The sequence below is a fragment of the Lynx rufus genome, unplaced genomic scaffold (genome assembly GCF_022079265.1).
Source record: "Lynx rufus isolate CCGP_SWC_20201006 ecotype Redwood Valley unplaced genomic scaffold, mLynRuf1.p SCAF_9, whole genome shotgun sequence".
Lineage (NCBI taxonomy): Eukaryota > Metazoa > Chordata > Mammalia > Carnivora > Felidae > Lynx > Lynx rufus.
The window spans coordinates 28,392,472-28,398,471 of NW_025814897.1; positions in this window are offsets into that span (position 1 = coordinate 28,392,472).

The following is a 6,000-nucleotide window of genomic DNA, read 5'->3' on the forward strand; positions in this document are numbered from 1 at the left end:
GTGGCTGGGCTCCGGAGCAGAGGCCCCTGTCCTTGAAGCCCTGGGCTGGCTGGGCTGCTCCCCTGCTGGCACCTCCACTTGCAGCAGATGGTGAAGGCGTGTGCTGGACACTTCCCGTGCTTTACTCACATGCCCCGATTCCTGTCTTTCTTTCTAAACAAATTGTCTGTTTTCGGAGTGGACCAGACTTTCTGACACCATGCATCCTGGATGATGGGCCTTCTTGGCAGAGGGAGGAGGAGATTGTCTGAGTGTTGCTGGCACAGGAGCCTTGCCTCCTCCCTCACCTTCAGCAGCCCCAGGAGCATGCTATCAAGAGGACACTCTCTGTGCCCTCCATTTGGGAGGCCTGAAAACAGCACAGGGTCGTCAAGACCTACAGGAGCCAGGCAGGGAACTTGGATGAGCAAAGCTCGCCCAGGGGGAGGTGGATGGTGGATGGCAGGTGGTGGTGGACTAGAGCAAACGCACCTCATCTAAAGGCTTTCAGCATTTATTTTAAAGCGAGAGGCTACTTAACAAGACAGACGAATGTGCCAAATTTGGCCTGAGTGCCATGCCACTCTGCAACCCTGAGGAAACCACACTGGGTGAACACCCCAGACAGCTTGTGTCCCCCACCGCCATCAAGCACCAAAGACTCTCGCCGTGACATGTCTTTGCTCAAGCTGCTCGGTCCAGTCTTCCTGGGATTTCTGCTCCTTCTCTTCTGACCTGCCGCTTCCCACGCCTCCTCCAGGACCCTGACAGAGCCCAGGGCCTGTCTTTGTTCCTCCAGCGCTATGAGGGCGGTAATCAGGTGGCAGTGTAGACTACCAGCTACAGGAAAGGGACATGATTTCACTTAGGTTTTTAGTTCTCCAGGGATATAATAAGTGCTTAATACAGGTTTATGGAATTGAAATACAGACTGGCCCTGACCGCATCTTCCCAGCGCCCAAAAGTAAGGCTTTGTGATTAACTTTTCCCTTAGAACAGTGAAGATCACCATACTTTGGGGTAAGAAGCTACTGCATTATTTGTCAGAAGCTTAATTTTTATATAATAAAAATAAATCTAGACAGGGGGTACCTGGGTGGGTTAGTCAGTTGAGCTCCAGACTTTGGATCAGGGCATGATGAGTTCAAGCCCACTATCGGGCTTGCTGCTATTGGCCTGTCAGCGCAGAGCCCACTTCACATCCTCTGTCCCCCTCTCTCTGCCCCTCCCTTGTTTGCACTATCTCAAAAATAAACATTAAAATAATAATAATAATAATAATAATAATAAAACAAATCTAAACAGATGAGAAGGCTGGGACGACCAGAGGGAGAGAAGCCCACTGATATTTTTGGTGGTGAATTGTGAGGGCAGCAATGAGACCAGAAGGTGACTCACAATCCTTCCAGGCTGTCTGTGCTCACGCAAGGCTGGCTGAAGTCACACGACTGACTGGGTGGGGTTTGCAGTTGACCCATAGGATCTGGGCACTAAGGGTCCCGGGGAGGGCGGAGCCCTGAAAGCAGCACATGGTTCTTTGGTTATGATGCTGCTCATGTGCTTCTGCCAGGCTCCAGCTGTGCACTTTGTAGGTGCTGCAAAACTTGTTCCTGTTGTGTGCGTGTGCATGAACATGCATGTCGTTTCTTCCTATCCTCTTGTCCTGCAAGTCTCCCCCCTGTGGACAAAGCCTCCATTTAAATACAGTACTCAGATATGACAGGATACCCTTTGGGAGTGGCCACTCACAGCCCTAATTTTCTCCTCTCTGGAGACCTTTCCAGAAATGTTCTCGCATCATTCACCGGAAGCAGTGGTGGAAAAACGATGAAATGATACTGCAAGGACTTGTGCAGGTGGTTCCCAGCCCTCACCGGAAACTCCCCAGGGACAGTATCACAGTCCCACACCTTGTGTGTGCTGTCTCCTATGGCGCTGGAGACCAGAGGCCCTACAATCACAAACTGCCTTTTAAATCAAAATGCCAGAAGAGGGAGACAGGGATTTCACATCTCCAGTGAGGAAAAAAAAAAGTTGCCTTTTTGCTCCCCACCCCCCAAGTCCATTTCTCAGTCTGTTGGTGTCAGACTCTGATGTGTTGAAAGGCAACGCAAAGAGGAAGGGGGGTGGGGAGAATAGCGTCTCAGGGAGATAATTGACTTCAGAAAAGCTATGTTTGAGATGTAGGAAGAAAACAAGTGAAAATATGTTATTTTACAACCTTGATACTCCTGACCTCATTGAAAATAAATATACGCATGCTGTATGGGCGATCAGGTAAGCCTGGATGAAGGGTCCTAGCATGGGGTACTGGCGCCCTCTCGCGGCCATAAGAAACAGTGCCACATACCATCTTGTGTTTCCCAGAGAAGCAGGCATGTTGCAGAAGAGTTTGGGCACTGCCTGAATTAAAACCAGAAAATGCATTACAGCTAATTGAAAAGGAGAGCAGTTCATAAAAGTCTCCCTTATTTAAACAAGGCATTTTTTTTGTCTCTCCTAGGGTTGGTTGACATTCCAGAAGGGAAGAAGTAGATAGAGGTGGAATAAAACTAGATCCATGAGCTTGGTTTAGTCTTTGTGACTTATCAGCTACATAGCATTTGTGGTCTCAGTTTTATCGCCTGTAAAGTGATAAACTTGAAATGGACGATGCTTCTGATTTCTTCCAGCTGAGATATTCTGTTAAGTCCCAGAAGACCTTGAGGAACCCTGAAATATCAGATATCTGGCAAATCACTGATGTTAGTTTTGTGGGGCAACTCTTTGTAGGGATTGTCTCATTGCATTTACACTCACTCAGTGCTATTATTACAGTCCTTCTCTAGCTCTGATGAAGCTGGTGTTAGCTCAGTGTAACAGAATCGACTGCATTGTTCCTATGTGCTGTTACAAGAATGTCGCCATTGTTATTACCAAGCCCGGCTTCTCTGTCTGCTTCCTGTAAGGTTGCCTCTCGAAACTGATGACAAAGAAGACCTTCCCCTGGGAATGTAGATTATTGGGCAGCTAAACTCACTCCAGCTCCAAAATGTGCATCCACAGAAGGCCCAGGAGTGTACCCTGGGCTCTGAATCGGGGATCAAAAAGCAGGGTTCACAGTTAGTGGTATTTGGTCTTACATTTTCCCTTTTAACTGAATTTTTTATATGAAATTTATTGTCAAATTGGTTTCCATACAACACCCAGTGCTCCTCCCAATAGGTGCCCTCCTCAATGCACATCACCCAACCTCCCCTCCCTTCCTCCCCCCATCAACCCTCAGTTTGTTCTCAGTTTTTAAGAGTCTCTTATGGTTTGGCTCGCTCTCTCTCTAACATTTTTTTTTCCTTCCCCTCCCCCATGGTTTTCTGTTAAGTTTCTCAGGATCCACATAAGAGTGAAAACATATGTATCTTTCTCTGTATGACTTATTTCTCTTAGCATAACACTCTCCAGTGCCATCCACATTGCTACAAAAGGCCAGATTTCATTCTTTCTCATTGCCACGTAGTATTCCATTGTGTATATAAACCACAATTTCTTTATCCATTCGTCAGTTGATGGACATTTAGGCTCTTTCCATAATTTGGCTATTGTTGAAAGTGCTGCTACAAACATTGGGGTACAAGTGCCCCTATGCATCAGCACTTCTGTATCCCTTGGTTAAATTCCTGGCAGTGCTATTGCTGGGTCATAGGGTAGATCTGTTTTTAATTTTTTGAGGAACCTCCACATTGTTTTCCAGAGTGGCTGCACCAGTTTGCATTCCCACCAACAGTGCAAGAGGGTTCTCGTTTCTCCACATCCTTGCCAACATCTATAGTCTCCTGATTTCTTCATTTTAGCCACTCTGACTGGCATGAGGTGGTATCTGAGTGTGGTTTTGATTTGTATTTCCCTGATGAGGAGTGACGCTGAGCATCTTTTCATGTGCCTGTTGACCATCTGAATGTCTTCTTTAGAGAAGTGTCTATTCATGTTTTCTGCCCATTTCTTCACTGGATTATTTGTTTTTCGGGTGTGGAGTTTGGTGAGTTCTTCAACTGAATCTTAACACAGTTCACTCACTTACTGCTAGAAAAGAAAACTCCCCAGTATGATGGGCATTTAAAAAAAAAGTACAATTTTTTCTGAATTAACCCCCTGTATCAAGACTCTCATTTTTTCAGATATTTAACCCATGTGAGCAGGATTCAGTCCTCAACCACCAGCCCCACTCTCTTCTGCCAGATGGACTTCCAGATACCCCAGTCTCATACACAGTTCAGTACTTGTGTGAGGCTAACAGAGTCATTTATCTTTTCTGTTTAAACCCTTGGGATATTTCTGTTTAGCAAGACAGCAATTTCAGGAAGCTACACTGTTTTATTAAGTGTATTAAACTGCGGAGTGGCTCATCTGGTGGCCACAGTTTGTCGACTGGCTGTCTTGGCTCTATCCCAATACATCAGGGGTTGTTTTCCCAACACATTTTTAAATTTTTATTACTATGATTCAATTTCACTGATGTTATTATTAAAATTAATTTGTTTCCCACAAAGCCTAAAATACAGAGTAGACCCTTGCCAAATGCAGCATCATAACATTTCTGGAATGGTGGCCACATGAATAAATAATTGGTACTTGATGAGTGCCTACTAAGAGCCATGGAACTTTGTACTTATTTCTTCTACTTTTCCATTGCAGCCCTAGAGGGAAGATGATATTATATCATTTTATTATTATTGTTATTTTTAATGTTTATTTATTTTTGAGAGAGACAGAATGCAAGTGAGTTAGGGGCAGAGAGAGAGGGAGACACAGAATCCAAAGCAGGATCCAGGTTCTGAGCTGTCAGCATAAAGCCCAACGCGGGGCTCGAACCCACAAGCTGTGAGATCATGACCTGAGCCGAAGTCGTCAGATGCTCAACCAACTGAGCCACCCAGGCGCCCCTCATTTTATTATTTTTTAAGTTTATTTATTTATTTTGAGAGAGAGAGAGAGAGAGAGGAGAGAGAGAGAGAGACAGAGAGAGAGAGAGAGAGAGAGAGGAGAGAGAGAGAGACAGAGAGAGAGAGAGAGAGAGATAATGTGAGCAGAAGAGGGGCAGAGAGAGAGGGGGAGAGAAAGAACCAAGCAGGCTCCACACTGTTAGTGCAGATCCTGACATAGGGCTCAAACTCACAAATCATGAGATCATGACCTGAGCTGAAATCAAGAGTTGAATGTTTAATCAACTGAGCCACCCAGGCTCCCAATTTATTTTTAAGAAGGCTTCACACCCACTGTGGATCCCAATGTGGGGCTTGACCCCACGAACATGAGATGAGCCACTCAGGCACCCCATTATTATGCCATTAAAAAATAATGTTTATTTATTTTTGAGAGAGAGAGAGAGAGAGCAGGGGAAGGGCAGAAAGAAAGGAAGACACAGAATCCCACATCTGAGCACAGAGCCCGACGTGGGGCTTGAACCCACAAACCATGAAATCATGACCTGAGTCAAAGTTGGGCACTTAACCAACTGAGCCATCCAAGCACCTCTATGTCATTTTAATAGATGAAGAAACTGAGGCCTGGGGAGGCCAAGTGGCTCACTCAAGTTCTCACAACTACCAAATGCTGGAGGAGACACAATTCACACCCAGGTCTGGCTCCAGGGCCTGTGCATTTCCCGTCATAGCCCTCTGGCTGCAGTCATGCCCCTGATGAAATTCCATTTGGGGCCTGGTTTCAGTGAGAGATACACTGACCAGCATATTGGCTGTGGTTTTGTGTCCTTTACTCAAAATCTGAGACAAAGTGTTCTTACTCTGATGGTCCTTTTCTTAGGGAAGAGGAAAACCTCTGACCTCTGGCTGATTCACCTGAGGAGCGGCAGTCTGCAGCCCAGACGCATCGGCAAGGATCTTTTATTACCTAATATTTAGTGCAGGGGCAGGGGAGAGGAGGAAATTGGTCCCTTGATTTAAATCTTAGAAACCTGCCCTTGCTGGTTTGTGTCACCCTGAGAGGACTAACAGCCAAATTTTGAAAGAAGAACCTTGGCATTTTCCT